This window comes from Camelus bactrianus, chromosome 8, assembly GCF_048773025.1.
Source record: "Camelus bactrianus isolate YW-2024 breed Bactrian camel chromosome 8, ASM4877302v1, whole genome shotgun sequence".
Classification (NCBI taxonomy): Eukaryota; Metazoa; Chordata; class Mammalia; order Artiodactyla; family Camelidae; genus Camelus; species Camelus bactrianus.
Window position 1 is genome coordinate 859,368 of NC_133546.1, and position 18,388 is coordinate 877,755.

At 56.9% G+C, this 18,388-nt stretch overlaps 1 long non-coding RNA gene across 1 annotated transcript; it reads left to right on the forward strand.

Annotated features, from left to right (window-relative positions):
* The first annotated feature begins 11,072 nt into the window (after positions 1-11,072).
* LOC141578303 (uncharacterized) lies at positions 11,073-16,812 on the forward strand. The gene is made up of 2 exons (XR_012508432.1): positions 11,073-14,762; positions 14,895-16,812. It is a non-coding gene; the product is annotated as an uncharacterized LOC141578303 (long non-coding RNA).
* Positions 16,813-18,388: the final 1,576 nt, after the last annotated feature.

Here is an 18,388-nt window from a genome sequence, read left to right on the forward strand (position 1 = left end):
CGGGGTTGCTTAGACGCTGCTCGGGACCTGATGGAAGACATCCTTTGCTCAGCAGTCCTTCCCCTGGGGGGTCATAAGTGCCACTTTGCAGCCCCCCTTACCCGGCCCTGGGCCTGCCCGCCGCCCTGCACCCACGCACGGAGCTGCGGACACAGAGGCTCTGACAGACGGACGTGCAGGGGAACCCTGCTGATGCTGTGTCTCCACACTACACATTCTTTCAGGGCTGAGCGAGCGTTTGCCGCTTTTGGCTGGGTTGGAAATGATTTTTGGGGAGATAAATCTTTTGGCCACAATATTATTTTTGGAGATTCTCGAATGCTCCAGTCTTCACTTCTGCATCAATTAAACTCCGTGGAGTGGGTGTCTCTGGAGCACGCGTGATCTGCACTCGCGAGGCTGCTCCTCATCGCGTCCCGTTTCTGTCACCCTCCTCGCTGGCAAGGAGAGAGGAACGGGTACATAGGGGACAGCTGCTCAGGCTCAGGTGGGGTGAGGGCGGTGGGGACCCCCGCGCTCGCCTGCTTCTGCTGTAAGAGTCCTGCCCCGTCCCGCCGCCAGCGCCAGCCAGGACTCCAAGGCTTCGCAGGATTTTAGACCTGTGCTTTAATCTAACGTGGTTGATTCACTGGTCGTCATGTTTTCCTTTGTTCCCTGTGAAGGCCACGCCCAGGAATTGTCTGCTGTCTGTAATGTCACGCCACAGCCATTAAAATGTGCAAAACTAATTGGAAGCAGAAAAGATGAAACGCATGTTGTAGCGCCCCCTGGGGAGGAGACTTCCATGTTCCAGTCTTCTCCCACCATTTGTTCGTTCATTCATTCTCAAAACAGTCACTGCACATCTAGTGTGTGCTTTCAAAGTGGTTTGGTTTTTTAGTTTCAATTCTCTGTCTCTTCCGCGTGATTTAGAGGCTCTTCCAAATTCTCATCACCCGCTCAGCTTCCCTATCAATGGCGATCTTAGGAGCGTGGGACCAGGGAATGGGAGGCGTGGGGCAGACCCGAGGACAGGAGGGTCTGGGGTCCTGGCAGGGGTGTGGTGGAGCAGGGGGAGCCCCGCCCGAGGGCAGCCAGGACGAGGGAGGGCTGCCTGGAGGAGGCCGGCTTTTAGAGTTGCTTCACAAACCCGGAGGCCCACCCCGTCCTCTCCTTCTTCTAAAGACGTGGGTGGACACTTGAATGCTCTTTCTTTTTCCCTGAAATGCGATAGCCTCATCAGAACATGCCTTGACACAGATCAAAGCACAGCATTTTGTTTTCTGGAACACAGGGTGAACTTTTGCTCAGTGGGCGCAATTCCTTATTTTATAAAAATCTTCCGATGCCAGAGAGTGTTTGCTTCCTTCCCGCTTCTGCGGCTGCCTTTTCTCAGCCAGCACCTCTGCTGGGACGATGGGCCCGGGGAGGTGCCCCTGAGGCAGAGCAGGAGTTGACGTGGGGAAGGCGGGCGCCACGGGTGGGGCTGCAAGGGAGGGGGGGAACCAGGCCCCAAGGGTGTGGGGGGTGGGGCGACAGAGGCTGAGCGACTTACGCTGCAGCTCGTAAGGGAGGGAGGAAGAGGGTGGTCAGAGCAACGCACTAAGTACCGTTCAGAACCGCGTCTCAGCCCATCTGAAATGAGAAATGGGTCAGAACGTGGCCGCTGACGGAGCGCAGCGCCTGGAAGCACAGGACATGTGCAGCGACATCAGGGCGCACCTGCTGGGCACTGGCTCTGCGCGCCGTGCTCTGCAAAGGCTGCCCGGGAGGCCGCTGGAGCCTCCGTGTCGCAGGCAATGAACTGAGTTACGACGCAGGCGGTTAGATTAACCGGCAGAGCCAGGGTGTGACCTGAGGTCTTGCGACCGCGGGGCCGGTGGTCCTGCTGCTGTGCTCTGCCAGTTCCAAAGGCTGGGATATAGACAGCCCCACACAGAGAAAATGAATGAGCTGTTTCTATTACCCGTCATGAAGAAAACCCAAAGTTTTAGAAACAGCAGAACAAAAAGAGAAACAGGGGAACTGGAGCTGGAAGTGGAGCGGGCCCGCGTTGCTTCCTGCTCTGGCCGCGGCCATGGGGGGCGCTGAGCCTGGCGGCCTGACACTGCCTGCTCCCGCGCAGCCTCCGGAGCGGCCTGCCGATGACAAGACACAGGTGACCGCGGGGCCGTCGCAAGTGCCAGCCACTTTACTCCTCACGGGGGCTCTCAGGCGCGTGCACTGCTCCCCTTGCAAAGTCCTTAAAGACGGCGGACCTGGTGGGTCGGGTGAGCGGGCCGAGCGGGATTACCCTCGCCGCCCAGCCGAGAGCCGCCGTGCGGGCTCCTGATGCGGTTACAGCACTGGGGTTCACCCCTGCTGCCCCGAAGGACGCCCCCCGTGTTTAAAGATCACCTGCAAAAGCTACGCATCTCTGACCCCTTCCTCTCCATCCACGGCGATGAGGAAACAGTCCTGGAAACACACCTTCAGGGCAAGGACAGAACCGTCCTTCCAACCCAGACGTGAGAGAGCCCAGCGTTTCCCGTGGAGAGGCCGGCGGCGCAGGTCCTGCAGGTTTGGTGCCATCGGGGACCCGGCGGAGGAGGAGCAGCACCGCTCTGGGGAGGCAGGGGGGAGGGAAAGACGAGCAAGGCAAGGATGGATGGTCCCCCCGCCCGACTGCCCGGCCCGTGGGCTGCGGGGGGAGCCCCTCGTGACTGCGCAGCGTGCCTGGGGAGACGGCACCAAATTCCAGAGTCCACAGCACCAGTGATACGGATGCATCCAGAAGAAGAAATACCCAGAAGTGGGTTCTGAAAGGCTCCTTCTGCTAGAGAGAACGTGATTCTGTCCAAAAAGGACTGGCGCTGGCTCGGCTGGGGCCCGCAGTAGGGGCTGTGGCCTTGGGCGTGGGGCTGCCTCTGTGTCCCCGTGGCCCACGGCCCGCTGTTCTCTGGGGTGCGGTGGGGAGGGCCCGGGGGCTGTGGCCTCAGGAGATGTGCGTTTGGGTGACCCGAGGTCATTCCCTGGGCACTTAGCCAGCGTCGGCGCCTGCCGCACGGGGGTCGTCAGGCACCCCCTGAACTCGGGCGCACGCAGCAGCCTTGGCCCCCAAAGTGCACACGGCAGTTAAACCGTCTCCTCTCAAAGCTGATTTTCAGGGAAGTACGTAAAAATAACTCAGCAGTTGGTCTTAACTGCATAATATTTCCTTGTTTATCCAGAAGGGAGTGAAATAGTCTTAAATATTCTGAAAAGTTGCAAATGAGGTTTTGAAAACAAACAGGAAAGATGATGTATTTCCAGATTATAAAATAATGTGAGCTTTTAAAATACAAAGTAGAGGAGTGAGACTATGATTTGACAAAATTGCCGGGGGTTTGCCTTAGCCCGTCCGGCAACATGAAGCCGGAGTCCCTCCTTCATCCCCGCCCTTAATGTCCAAGCCACCGCCTCTCACCCCACCTCCACCCTGATCGCCAGCCGGACGCCGCAACCTTGACCCTTGGGGCGGCCAAGCTCAGCGTCTCCCACACAGAGCGCCCTCTCCCTGCCCCCACCCCTGTCCTGGCCCCCAGCTGTCACCCCTCAGGCACCCGACTCGCTGCCCGGCCCTCCCTGCCGGGCAGACGCGGCTCTCGCTCTGTCCCCCGTGTGGACCGTTTCTGGGCCCTCCTTCCAGCTCCTTCTCCGCACGGCCTGCACGGTCTGGTCAGATTCCTGTAATCCTCCGGGTTTCGGTTTCCTGGTCTGCGAAACGCCCAGAAACGAACGTTTGCCCTCGTGTTGGCTCTCAAAGTAGGACGTACCTGGAACCCGTGTCAAGGGCACAGCCTCGTCCTGACGCAGGGTCCTGGTGTCTTTCTCGCTGCTGCCACCCCGCCTGGGCCTCGCCCACCTGCCCTGGGCCACCCCAACGCACATGGGGTGCTGTGGGTACGTGCCGTGCAGGGCAGCCCTTACTACAGAGTCCCTCCACGTCACTTGTCCTGTGGTCTTGGCACAGTCTCCCACGTGGTGGAGCATCTCCAGCGGTCACTCGCCTGGGAGACCCCTGGTCAGCGCCCTCCTGTCCTGGGCGCTGCACTGGGCTCCGCAGGCACGGTTTCTGGCCCAGGGATTCCAGAAGATTCTTACACATTTTCACTGTCTGGGAAACAAGGTGAGGGACAGACACCCTTAGTGGGGCTGGTCAAGCCCGGGGTGGGAACAGGACGTAACCCAAAGCCGAGTGCTTCGGGACCAGCGTCCTGGGGACCCGGCCCCGTGGGCTTCCTCTGAGCATGGCCCCCACCCTTCTCTCTCTTTTTTCCTTTCTATATTTCTTTTTTGGTTTGTTTTTGTTTTTTTATTTGGGGGGTGCAGTTAGGTTTATTTGTTTGTTTGTTTGTTTTAGCGGAGGTACTGGGGGTTGAACCCAGGACAACATGCTTGCTAAGCACATGCTCACCTCAGAGCTGTACCCTCCCCACTCTTTATTTTTTAATGAAATAATTTTATTTAGGCCACCAGCAGGATATTGACTTGTTCTTATGCTTTCTTTCTTAGTATAAGTTTAAATGGAAATTATATGAAAAATAAATTATCAATTAAAAGTATAATAATACTGGAAGAAAGGTTCCATCTGGAAATTTTTTTTATTGAACTATAGTTGATTTACAATGTTGTGTTGGCTTCAGGTGTACAGTAAAGAGATTCTGGTTTCTATATATATGTATATATACATATGTTCTTTTTCAGACTCTTTTCCATTATAGGTTATCAGAGGATATTAAATGTAGTTCCCTGTGCTGTGCAGTAGGACCCTGTCGTGTATCTATTTTATATATAGTAGTGGGTATCTGCAAATCTCAAGCTCCCAGTTAATCCTTCCCTCCCCCCACACCCAGTAACCATGTTTGTTTTCTGTCTGTGAGTCTGTTTCGGTTTTGTAAATAAGCTGCACTGTATAGTTTTTAAAGATTCCACATATAAGTGATACCATGTGGCATTTTTCTTTCTGTCTGACTCTCTTCACTTAGTGTGATGACCTCCAGGACCTTCCATGTTGCTGCAAATGGCATCATTTCATTATTTTTTATGTCTGAGTAGTGTTCCATTGTGTAAACAGACCACAGCTTCTTTATCCAGTCATCTGTGATGGACACTTAGGCTGTTTCCCTGTCTTGGCTGCTGTAAACAGTGCTGCTGTGAACACTGGGGTGCACGAGTGTTTTCAAGTCAGGGTTTTCTCCAGACGTGCTAGGATTGGGACTGCAGTATTGCCTGGTAACAATTTTTAGTTTTTTAAGGACCCTCCATACTGTTCTCCATAGGGGCTTCCTTTTTTCTTTAGAATTACTTGCTCACGCAAACTATTTCAGACTAGATTGTAACAAAGTTCAGATGAAGTCAGGACAGACAGGGAACAGTGCAAACAGCTGCACGTCCTTCCGTGTTCTCTAGTCTCCATGGACGTCAAATGTCTGCCTGCCTGCCTAATCACTTCAAAACAAATTAGGCTCCTTATTTTCCCCATTTCTCTTCTCAGACTTTGATAAACCATTAAAAATTCCTTTCAAACACTCTTCAGACCAGGAGAAGTTTCCTCCTGCTCGTGGTCCTGGCGAGTCCCCGGCCAGGGCCCCCGGACGCCGTGGGCCGTGCACACAGCGATCCCACCCGGGGCTCGCCGTCTCGGTTTGGGCTGCTACTTTGGACTGTTTCTTGCTTAAGCTTTCAATGCCTGCTTGCCTATTTTCCTGTGATAACATATCATTATTTAGGCTTTCTAGTTGGTGCCAAACTTTTGTGGCGGTAGTGAGAGTGATGTAAGGGTGCATTGAGGGACGTCGGGGGACAGTGGCTCCGGCCTCAGACCTGCCGCGGCTCCATGGGGCCCGGTGTCCATCATGTCCCGCTGGAGACTGAGACAAAGCACTTCACGAAGCAGGAACACTTTCTGCGTCTGAGCTGGATGTGGAAATGCACGTGACGTGGCTGGAAAGTAATGAAAACGAACTCTCATTCTCTGCGCTTGGAAATAAATAGAAGATGCTGGAACAGAGCACAGTAAATGCTATCAGGTTTGCCACCACCTGAAAATAGAGAAACAGCCCTTCTAGGACCAAGTCAGAGTGGAGCCGGAGGCCCCGCTCACCGAGGGAGCGCTCTGCCAGCTGGACTGCGCCGCCGAGATCAGCTTTTACAAGCACCGCGGAAGCCGCTGCAGGGGAAGGAATATGCCTCCCCCACCCCACTCCTAAGCGGGGCGCATGCCTGCGCTGCTGGCCGTCCCAGCTCGAGGCTGGAGGCGGCCTCCCCTGCGGAGGCCGGAGCCTGCCTGGGGCAGGTCCTGGCGGCTCTCCCGCCCAGCGCCCCCTGAGCGCGGCCCCGCTGGACAGTCTCCCACTCGCTGGAGCTGCAGCCTGATTCATGAGGACCCAGGACCCAGCTCAGCATCATGCGTGGACCTCTTCCTGGATCTGGCGCTGGGCCCCCAGCCCTCCTGGCAGATGTGCTGGTGTTGAAGAGGGACCCGCCGCATGGCCCTGGGTCCACCACCCACCCCGGTGGTCCTCAGATCTGCCTTCACCCTGGAGGCTGCGGAACAGACACGGCAGGGACAGACAGTGGTTCGTGAGCTCGTGGAAGTGGGGGCCTTGGTGATGGGCCAGAGCAGGGGTGGGGGTGGGTGCCTGACTCAGACTCAGGGCCGTGGAGTCGCAGAGCAGTGGGGTAAAGGAGCAGCCCTCTGGGTCTTGCGGAGGTCACACCCCACCCCACCCCCACCCCAGTGATCAAACAGCTGTACGAGGGGGAGGGGAGGTGGTTACAGGTGCAGGTTGCACCCGCCGCCAGGAGTGAGCTCCGGGGCCCCGAGCGGCGCAGAGCATTGCTGGGGTCACCTTGTTACCCAGGGGCGGCCCTCTGAGCAGGAACCGCATCTCCAGGGACAGAGCCGTGTGAAGCTCGCACAGGGCAGGGCGGGGAGAAGGGAGGACCTGGGTCACCTGACGGGCGGGCAGCGGGGTCTGACCTGGTGTTTGGGGGTTGCCCATTTTGGGCTCCTGTTGTTATGTTCCCTTTCCTGCTGGCTGTGGATTTGCAGGAGAATTTTGAGTCTCAGTGTCTCCACTCGGGCCTCTGGATTCTCGCCTACACTTGGTCTCGGAGTCAGTTCAGCCCACGTCTGTCTGGTCCAAGGAGGTTCCCACTCAGCTGGGGAGAGTGTGAACCAGCGGTGGATCCGGACGACCCTGGGAGTGCTCGGGCGGGAAGGTGGGCTTCAGCGCTACGGCGATGAAAGACCCTGAAATAGTCGACCTTTAAAAATGCTGCCACGGCCTGGACCCACACACCTCCGCGGAGCTCTGTGCGTGGGCCAGTGGCCCTGCCCCGGCAAGCACGGGGTAACTGCAGCGCAGCCCCTGGGAAGTCGGGTGAAGGGTGTTGGGGTCCAGATAGGGGGTTCCAGCACTCAGAGCTCCTCAGACTACACAGGCGGGACCACGGAGGAAGATGGGAGGGGAGGGCGCCTTTCCGGCAGCCACACCTGCTCAGGTTTCACCGAGAGCCCAGTGGGGCGGCGTGGAGGCAGGGCTGCTCCTTCTGCTTTGGCTGAGTAAGTGTCCGCCAGGAGCTGAAGTGGGGTCCACGCTCCACCGACACTGTGAAGTCCCTCACGGGGGCCCGCCCTCCTCTCCCACCTGCTCCAAACACCCCGTCCCTAGAGCTGTCCTTGGAATTGGACAACAGTCTGGAGGCGATGTTTCCAGAAGGGGGTGGACGGGAAGGCGTGACTCACACTTCCTCTGGCTGACCCAGGGGACCCGCAGCTCTGCCTGAGGATGGGGGCCTCCAGGTGGGAAAGGTGTTGGGGCCACGGAAAGCATAGCTGCAGTCCCCTCTTGTGTCCTGGGCCTGGTGAGTCCTGGGCCTGGTGTGTCCTGGGCCTGGTGAGACCCGGGCCTGGTGAGACCCGGGCCTGGTGAGTCCTGGGCCTGGTGAGTCCTGGGCCTGGTGAGTCCTGGGCCTGGTGTGTCCTGGGCCTGGTGAGTCCTGGGCCTGGTGTGTCCTGGGCCTGGTGAGTCCTGGGCCTGGTGTGTCCTGGGCCTGGTGAGTCCTGGGCCTGGTGAGTCCTGGGCCTGGTGTGTCCTGGGCCTGGTGAGACCTGGGCCTGGTGAGTCCTGGGCCTGGTGTGTCCTGGGCCTGGTCTGTCCTGGGCCTAGTGAGACCCGGGCCTGGTGTGTCCTGGGCCTGGTCTGTCCTGGGCCTGGTCTCGGGGTCAGTTCCTGGCCTTCAAAAGCACATCTGCTCCGATCAGTGGCTCCAGCACATCCACACCCCTTCCTTGGTCCATCTTAGTGGATAGACCCTTCGGTACAGGGAAGAACCAGACAGCAAGAAGGAAGTAGGGCTGCACCGTCTTTAACCAGTCAGTCAACCTGCCAGGCCACCAAGAAGTCAACTGGATGCATCACACGGGGTGGTCGGTACTGTGCCTGCATTCAGACGCATGGGGCCGCTCGGCAGGGTCTAAGTGTGCACGTGACCCAAGGCCTGGCCCGGCCCACTGCCTTCCTGGCTCCTCTGCTTCCTGCTGAGGCCCCTCTGTGCCTTTCCCAGAGGTTATTTCAGACAGATCGATGGAAGGATGGATGGATAATGGATAGATGAAAGACAGATGATTGACAGATAGATAGACAGACAAACAGACAGATAAATATCTTCCCTCCCGCTTAGCTGGGCTGGAGCCATAAGGGCAAAGGCACATTACGTTCGTTTTCATTTCCACACGTGGTTTTGTACTTACTTGCCTGGAGATGGTTGAAGCGTAGAAGCACTTCTGTTGTCTTGTTGATAACACCTCACGCTGGTGATGAAATGCTCGCTTTGGGAGCCCCGCTGCAGAACTGGCTCTCGCAGTCGTGTGGGTCAGGCAGTCCCACCACCTGCCGTCCGGGCGGGAGGCCCAGGGCAGCCGGTGGGTATTTCAGTCCGAGGTGGAAGACGTGAGCCCCAGGAGCACCAGTGCCCGGGGCGGGAGAAGACGGATGGGCGGATGCCCCGGCTCGATGGGATGAGCAGACCCCTCCTTCCTTCCCCTTTCTGTGCTGCGGGGGCCGCAGCGCTGGCTCGCCGCCCACCTGCACGGGGGTGCTGCTTCACTGAGTCCACAGGTTCACAGGCTAGTCTTGTCCAGAGACCCCCCAGACTCACCCAGAATCACGTCTCACCAGCCGCGGGGAGCCCTTACCCCGTCCAGTTCACACGTGACGTGGTCTCTACAGGTGCCTTGTAGACGACAGCTGGCCACTGTCCACAGGTGCCGTGCGGCCACTGACACACAGACCCAGGTCCTGTACGCGAGGAGCCCTAACCCTCTCCGTGGCCTCGAACGTGAGGCCCTGGACCGCCTTCGAGGGTGAAGGAGGGGCCCCTGAGACCAACCCACACCAATCAGAGCACTGGGAACGCCGGTCCTCACCAGTTGGTCCCCACACGCTAACACTTTTCAAGGTTTTAAGTTCAAGACACACACACACAAGAAGCTCCAGGGACACGCTGGGTTTTTTGTTTGGGTTTGTTTTTCCAAGGAAAAAGGTTTATGTCCAAAGACACAATCAAACGACACACTCGGACTCTTCAAGCACCTAAGCTGTACATACACAGGGCGACCTGGCATCACTTCAGATGACTGAGTTTTCCGCGAACCTTGGGTACCACCACACAAGGAGGAACGCTCCAGTGGTCCAGGCTCCACCTCTGCCACACGGGGCTGAGGAAGCCTGAGCCCTGAAGGGACCCAGCCGGCTGGCCAGGAGAAGGGCTTTGGCAGGAGAAGCTGACCCCAACGGAGAAGCCCGGATCCCGGGTCGCCTCCCGGGTACACCCAGGTCACACCTTCCATTCCTTCGTGTTTTCAATCAACAGAAATAAGGCCCCAGAGGCCCCGCGCTCTGCGCCCAACTGTGCACGGGAGGAGATGTGAAACAGGACTTCCAACCTGGGGAGACGGGGAGGACGCGGGGCCGCGCGTGCGGGTGTCCTGGGCCCCGGGCCTGTCCGCCTCAGTCTGAGCCCCACGCAGGCCCTGCTCTGTGCTCCCCCTGCTTGCCCTGGGTCAGTCACGGAGCCGCTGGCTGGACGCGGGCCTGGGGAGGAGACAGAGACGGCGCATCTCTCCTCTGGTCCTGGCAGTTAATGGTTGTGGGACTTGAAAGAAATAACGCAGCCTCTCTGGGCCTCTACGTCCTCATCCTTGCAGGCAGGCACAATGCCTGCTCTCCACCGAGCGCCGGGACTCGGCTGGACAGTCAGTGGGAGGCCCGGGCGCAGTGCTGGGGACAGTGGTCATTCGTGCCGGTGGCCGGCGGCCGGCAGTTCTCCCAGCAGCGAGCCCACGGGCCGCCTCTGTTGGGTGCGTGTTGTCCTGGTGCTTAGAACTGACCGCTTAGAAGTAAAGGCCCCTGGTCGAACGCCCCCCTCGTGCAGCTGACATCCTAGAAGCAGAACCAGCCGCTGGGGGATGGCGTCAGTCAGCGGGCTTCCCGGCGTGTCAACAGGCGTGCGTGCCATGGTGGGGGGGGGCCCCCGGGGGAGGGGGCTCCCGGAGGTGCTGCAGGTCTTGTATGAGAAGGTGACGCAAGGACGGAGAGGCACCCGTGGACCTCGGTGGGGGAACCTCAGATGGAGCGGGACGGCGGATGCGACAGAGTGGGTGTGGCCTGGAGGCCAGGAAAGGCTGACACTGACCGTGGGACTTCCTGAGCTCAGGCACCGGCGCAGGTGACAGGGAAGGCAAGTGCAGCGGGCGGCGAGGACGCCAGGTCTGGCCTGGACGGGAGGAAGGGGGCGGGGAGGGAGGGCCTGGGCGCTGGGCTGCGCACGGGGACTTGGCTGCGAGGAGTGGCCACGGAGTGGGAGGGGACTGGGCAGGAAAGCGTGGCCCCAGATGCACTCAGCTCTGCTTGTTTTGACTGTGCTGTGAAATGGGGCAGATAACAGCGTGTGTGCTCGCTGACGGAAAAATCCGGCAGGAAAGCAAGGATGCGGGGGACGTGAGCAGAGCTTTGCTGGAGGGATGCTGTGGGGGGGCGGGATGCAGGGGGTCCAGGGCGCGAGCTCAGGCTTTTGCTCAGGACAGAGCGGAGGACAGGTCAGCAGGGTCACCAGGACGGAGGCAGGACCGCCCACCCTGGGCACATGAGAGCTGAGCATGAGGATGAGGTGGCAGTGGTGGAGGCTGGGGAGAGGGCCGGGCGTAAAGCAGTGACCCAGACTGCCCGGAGAGGAGAGGACCTGGTGGACAGCCGGCCGGAGGGGGCACCTGGAGCCCTGCTGGGTTCCTGTTTATGCCACGTGCTTCTGGGAGCTTCTCCACCAGCAAAGGTCGGATGCATCGTTGCAGACATGGGGTTGGGAGAGCATGTGATTGAACCTGGGCTGTGGATTAACCGAGCAAGTGGACAAAGCCGGAGACGCCCAGCAATGTGGGGACTGCAGGAGAGGGGGTGTTGCACAGACTCTAAGCAGGGTTAGGCAGGGACACTGGACGTCAAGAGCGTGAGGGACCCAACAGTGGAAGGTCAAAGGCCTAGGGCTCTGGGTGAGGCCACAGGATGGCTGGCGCCCTTGCCAGAGGCGGGGAGCTGGAAGGACCGGGGAGGTGCTCAGCGAGCGGGGCACAGAGTCTGAGGTTCTGAGGGGCTGTGGTGACCAGGCACGGGGCACGGGGGCAGCAGGGGGCCCAGGACGCGGAGATCAAGGGACTGACCGCCAGGCGACAGGAAGATGCTGCGTGTGGATAGTGAAACGGCCAAGAAATGTTGTGAGTCAGGGCTGGATGGTCACATGAGTTGTTATTATCTCCAGTTTATCATTTCAGCAGAAATAAAACCGCCTTCCCTCCCAGTGAGTCTCACAGGGTAGCAGAGAGGATGCTGGCATCCCTGAGATGAACATCTGTTTCAGACTGAACTGTGTCTGCCCCAAATCCACAGCCTGGAGCTCGCACCCCCGTGAGTACATTTAGATTGAGGGCCTTTAAGGGGGTGAAGCTACACGAGGTCATACGCGGGGGCGGGGGCGGATCCAGGAGGACTGGGGTCCTTGTTGGAGGAGGAAGAGACACCAGGGATCTGCCCCCCGCCTCCCCGGAAGAGAGGCCAAGTGAGGACCCAGTGAGACGGGCCGTCTGCAAGCCAGGAAGAGGGTCCTAAGCAGACCCCAGCCCTGCCCACCCCCTGATCGGGGACTTCCAGTCCCCAGGACACGAGAGGATGAATGTCTGCTGTCTAAACCTCCAGGTCTGTGGAGCTTTGTTAGGGTCCTGCTCTCTCTGTCCCTGACTTCAGGGCAGTGGCCTGGGGTCCCCATTCAGTTTGGGTGACTGATTCCTCCAAGCCTGTGATTCAGACGACAGTGTTCAGGTGCCCCTGGGTTTGGGAAAGGGAAATCCTCAGATCTCTCGCAATCACCTTCGGCTGTCTGGACCCGATGATGATGACATCCTGTAACTCCTCCGGCCAACGAGACTGGAAAAACTACGTCCTGGCGCTGCCCGGAGGTGCCGACCGCTCTGGCTCCGTGCGAACCAGAGCTGGACGGAGTCCTGGTTCTCCCGTTTCTATCGCGTGACTTTTGGGAACATGGCTTTTCTCCCTCAACCATGAGATCTGGAAATAGAAGTGCCTGCCTCGTTAACCTGTTACGGGCGCTGGATGAGACGGTAGGGCCGCCCCTTGTCACACCCGGGGCCCGGAACACTGCAGACCCTCGTTTAGCTGGGATGCAGTTTAGCTGGTATGCAGTTTAGCTGGTGCCACAGGCACCAAAGACACAGACGCCCACGCGGAGCAGATGGCTTGTTCTCTTCCATGTCACTGTCCCCGGAAAGACAGCGGGTTCCGTGCAGGTGGGCAGTTCTGCTTTAGCAGGGCATCAGGGTACCAGGGTTTTTGTGGCTCTGACATCCTTCAGCATGTGGTCCTCAGGGCTGCTCACCGGCCAGGTGTCCGAATTCCAGTTCCTGGAGGAAGAGGCAGGCTGCACACAGAAGCAGAGGGCAAGCTCATTGCCATCAAGCAGGTCGACAAGAGACACTCTTCTGAGCAAACCTCGTCTGGGAGGAAGCGGCCAGTGGGCCCCCTGAGCTCAAGGGGGAACGTGAGGGCTCTGAGCGCTGGCCACCCCTCTTCCCAGCGCAGCAGGGGGGCGGGGGGCTGGGCCTGTCGCCGTGGGCCGGGGGGGCGGTCTGGGACGTTTGGTGGGTACCTCGCTCCTGTGTGCCTTACCTCTTATCAGATGACTCACCGGAACCCTTCCGAGAACACAAGCTTATCTTCACAAAACCCTTCGTTCCTCGGAGAGTGGCTCTGGCACGTCCTCCAGTGGAGGCAGGCTCTGGGTGGGGGCCTGTCCTGCTGTGATCGGACAAGGCGACCTGAAGGTGGAGCTGGCCTGGCTCCTCTGGGAAAAGCCACAGTGGAAGCAGTGGTGCAGGAAAGGACAGGGCACAGGCCCAGGCCCTCCATCGTGGTCGAGTTATGGACTCAGGGAGCTTCAGGGACTCTGGGGAAAACCGATCAGTACTGCCAGAATTAAAAAGAAATTAATTGCTGAACAACATCGCAACATCGGTAGCATGATTCAGTTCTGCATTTCCAGGCCCTGTGATCAGAATTTGGTGCATTTCTTTCTTTGCAAACTTCCATGGTCACACATTCCTCATGGCACAGAACTGGAGGCCGGCCTGCTCCCACTGCAAGTTTCCAACACGACTGAGTCCTGGGTGCTTTACCAGTGGCAGCGAGCTGCCGGCCTGGGGGCCCTCTACCACGGCGCGTCAGCGACGCCCAGGCTCCTTCCACACACGGCCTGCGAGCTCCTACCAGCCCACGAGGAACGAGGACTCGCAGCACCATCCCTGGCTTATGGGTGACCCCCAGCCACTTCCCACGAGATCCTGGCATCACTGAATAGCCTGTCGCCCTTGGAAGTTGCCACAAGGGACACTGCAGGCCGCCCTCACCAGGAGGGTCAGCAGAAGCATTGCCGTGGGCGTCTGCTGACGTGGAGCCTTACAAACCACGCTTCATCTTCTAGACCAGGACTGCAATCGCCCACCACCTGGGCTTGAGGTTACGTACTTTCAGACCATAAGGCTAGAGGCTGGGTTTCTCCCCTTTCTCTTCGGAGGCCCAGAGGGGGCTCGCTGGGAGCACGGCCGCCTGCGCCCCCGCCCCGTGGGCGCCGGCGCTCTGCTCTCGGACGCCTGGCCTCCGGCAGCTGCCACGTCGCTGGAACTTTTGGCAGCGGGGGGTTGAAACCCCTGTCTACTGGAGCTGCTCCCGGAGCTGCAGGAAGTCTCCAAATTTTTTTTTCCCCCTAACAGACAAAAATTCTTTGACTCCAGATGATTTCCAGGAATTACAGTATGAAAACTTCGTATGCGAGATTATTTCTTTCCTTTTCTTTTCTCTTTAAAAAATCAAATCAAAGGAGAAGAAACCAGGCTGAACACACCACGTGCTGCCCCATTTCACTTTGCAACCAAAAGTGGACGTTTCCCTGTTGCCACAAAGAGGGATGGGCAGTGGAGTGGTGGGTCCTCTGGAGAGACCCCGGGGACCAGGCAGGGCTGGAGGGGGCGGGGGAGGAGCCCGCTGGGGGGCCCCTCCCTCCCCTCCTGCCTCCTCCTCGCGGGCCCTGAGCGTCCCCGTCCTCACCCGTCTCCTAGCGGGCTGAGAGCAGGGGCAGGCCCTCCGACTCAGGGCGCGGCTGCGGCGATGGTACAGCGATGCTCGGATCCGGAGGTAAGTCGGTGGTAGCTGGCAGGCGTCTGCCTGGGGAGGCCCTGGAAGAAGGCAGGGGGCTTGGTGCCCACAAGAAACCTGACAAACCCCGCTGCAGCCCCTCTCCTGTCTCCGTCTTTGACGCCCCTGCAGCATCGCTGGTGGAGCCAAGGGGCGCAGCCAGCAGCTCGTGCTGTCCGTCTGGACAAATTAAGCAACAAGGGAGAAAAAGTTTCACTGAATTCTCCAGACTTTCAACTTCCTGTGCCATCCATCCAGAAACGTGAGAGGCAAACGTGCCACCAGGGCGGGTGCTCGGGAGTGAGTGGTGGACACACAGACTCACGCCTCTGCCTTCACTGTGTCGGCATCTAACGTTAACGTCTATTTGCCTCAAAAACATGTTTTTGAGAGAAGCTGTCAGAATCCTGAAACCCCAGCAGCGCCCAGAGCACACCCCGCGCTGCTCCAGAAGCCAGGGGGATGGATTTCTGCCGCTCATAATGAAATCCACTTCCTGCAGGCTGCTTCCCCGGCAAACCGCCAGGCCAGCAGAGGGCAGATCCTCATTTCTCTCTCAGTGCAGTAAGAGATTTATTTTTAAATTAAAGAAAATGTATTTTTCATAATTAGACTGTCTCCGGCCTAATATTTGTATGCTAAATCATAAAGAATGGGTCAGATCTGAATCATCCTCAAATGAGTTAACACTGCCATTAAAATGCACAGAAAGAGCTCAAGGTGTTGAAGAAATACATCAGAAAAACAGAACAACAAACTAACTTACTGCTTATCAACTTGCATCCAAATAATCATCTTTTCAATCCTTTCTCTTTGCAAAAATAATAGAAAGCTCACCTGTGCTGTTCTAGGTGTTCGGCATGAACAGACTCCCCCACTGCTCACATCAACCTCATGGACTGGACGCAGTTATTATTACTCCGCAGATGAGGAAACTGAGACTCAGTAAGTTAAATGCCTTTCACAACGTGTATGTGTATCAAGTCATCACATCCTGTACATTAAGTATCTTCCTGTTTGGTTGGCAGTTACACCTCGATAAAACTAAAATAATAGACAAAAAGTTCTTCAACCTTGACCATAAAAAATATCCCAACTTAAAAAAGGACCAAAGCCCTTAAGAGGCCCCTCTCCAAAGATGTGCAGCTGGAAAATAGCATGAAAAGATGTTCCACATCACATGGCATAAAGGAAATGCGGACTGAAACAGCCACGAGACACCACGGCACACGTATCAGACGGGCCAAAACCCAGAACACTGACATCACCAAACGCTGGTCAGGACGCGGAGCAGCAGGAACTCCCATCACTGCTGGCAAAAACGCACAATCATACAGTTTCTCACCATATGACCCAGCGATTGCATTCCTTGGTATTTACCCAAAGATTTGACAACCTACGTTCACATGAAAACCTGTGCACAGATGTTTATAGCAGCTTTACTCTAACTGCCAAAACCTGGAAGCAACCAAGGTGTCCTGCAGTAGGTGAATGAAGAAATAAACTGTGACCCATCAGACAACGGGATGTTACTCAGCCCTAAGAAGAAGTGATGTTATGCCATGACAGGACAGAGAGGAGACTTCAGTGCATGCGACAAAGTGAAAGAAGCCAGTCTGAAAAGACTATGCACTGCATGACTTCAACCATGTGACATCTGGAAAAGGCAGAACTGTGGAGACAGTAAAAGGACGAGGGGTTGCCCGGGGCGAGTGTCAGGGAGGAGCAGCCAGGCAGGACACAGAGCTCCAGCTCAACGACAGGACGCTGTGCGCCGCCGCCGACAGACACACGCCGCCATACACCCGCTCAAACCCGTGAAGTTTACAAAACCACGAGTGAGCCACGTGCAAACCACGGGCTTTGGGTGGTGACGGTGTATTGACACGGGCTCGTCAGCGATAGCAAACGTACCGCTCTGCTTGGGGCGTTGATGATGAGGCAGACTGTGCGAGTGGGGACGAGGGGTTTATGGGAAATCTCTGTGCCTTCCCCCAATTCTGCTGTGAGCCCAAAACTGCTCAAAAATAAAGATTTAAGTTAAAAATGGGACTCTGTTAAATGGAAATAACACAGTCTGGAGGAGTTTAAGACCAAGTAGAATTGAAACACATAAAGCAGCACGAAAGGCAGAGAAGACGATTTATGTTAAAGTATTCTAAGGTCCTGTGTTACATGGAAGTGGTAAAAGTGATCATTGGTATTACTCAGAAATTTAAAATGCGTGTGTTAATCTCTGGAGTATCCACTAAAAGAAGAGTCAAAGACTAATCATCAACATTAAATATTTCATTAATGCAACATAATTAAAAGAGGAAGAAAAATAAACACGGAACAGTTGGGACACAAAAAAGGAACAACAAAATGGTAGATGAGCATCCAAATATATTGTAATTATGTTGATATAAATCAATTTAATGTGACAATACAATCCTGTTGCATTAGATTTAAATACAAAACTTAATTATATGCTTTTTACACATGACATTATTTAAATATATGGCACAGAGTAAGGAAATACACATCACTGAAGACAAGGAAATTTCTAGCATTGTGGATAGTGAAAAAGTTCCCGTAATAAAAAATAAAAAGGGCAATCTGTGGAAGACATGGATTTTTAATCTAAATAAAATTTAGATTTTAATATAAAATTAGATTGGCACACCCCAATATAATGGCCTCAAAACATAAGGAAAAAACAGACAAAACTAAAAGAAGAAATGGATGCATGCACAGCCACACTGGATAATTCAGCACACCTTTTTCGGTAACTGATAAAACAGGCAAACACAAAGCCAGTGGTAGAACAGGAGAGACAAAAGACCCGGTGACAAAACTGACGTGAGGGACCCGATGCCTGGGGCACCGCGGAGACCGCTGGGGGCACGCGGGCGCAGGGAAGCGCGCCAGCAGCCGCGCTGCTGAGCGGCGGAGAGAGTCTCAAGGCGCGGGCACAGACGCACACCCGAGCCGAAGGCTGCCTCCTCGGGGTCTGCGTTTCCCCGGCGTCCACAGCTCCACGTCCTCGCTGCCTTCTCACGCTCGGTGCGGTCACACCTGACCCCTGTCCTGTCGTTCCGGTGGAAGGCGCTCCCTGAGGGGCCAGGGACCACCTCCCGCGGCACTGCTCTCCCGTGACCTGTGTTTTCAGCCCCAGGAGGCTCTGTGGGCCACCCTTTCCTTACGACCTTCCCTTCCTGCAGCTTCTGTGAGGCCATCTGGGTTCCTGCTGTTTCTCCACTCGCTTCTTCGTTCCTCGTCCTGCTCAGTCCCTTCTAACTGACCACCGACTACGTGACGCTCCTTGCGGGCCCACCCTCAGCTCCCCCCCTTCAAACTGCACCCCTCTCTCCAGGCCGCCTGATGGCCACCTCGGTTTCATCACCGCCGCCGCACGCTGGCTCCCCTACGTACACGTGTACGTGGCCTCCACGGGCAGCTCTTCCTAGGCGTCTGAAAGCACGCACAGCATGTCCAAACCGAAACGCATTGCCTCCTCTGCCCAGCACAGCCGACTCTGAGTAGCACCACCACCCAGGGCGCTATCCAGACAGGAAGTCTGATGCTGGTGGTCCGTCTTCTCTTCACTGCTCCACCCCCTCAGCCCCAAGTTCACGTTGCCTCCT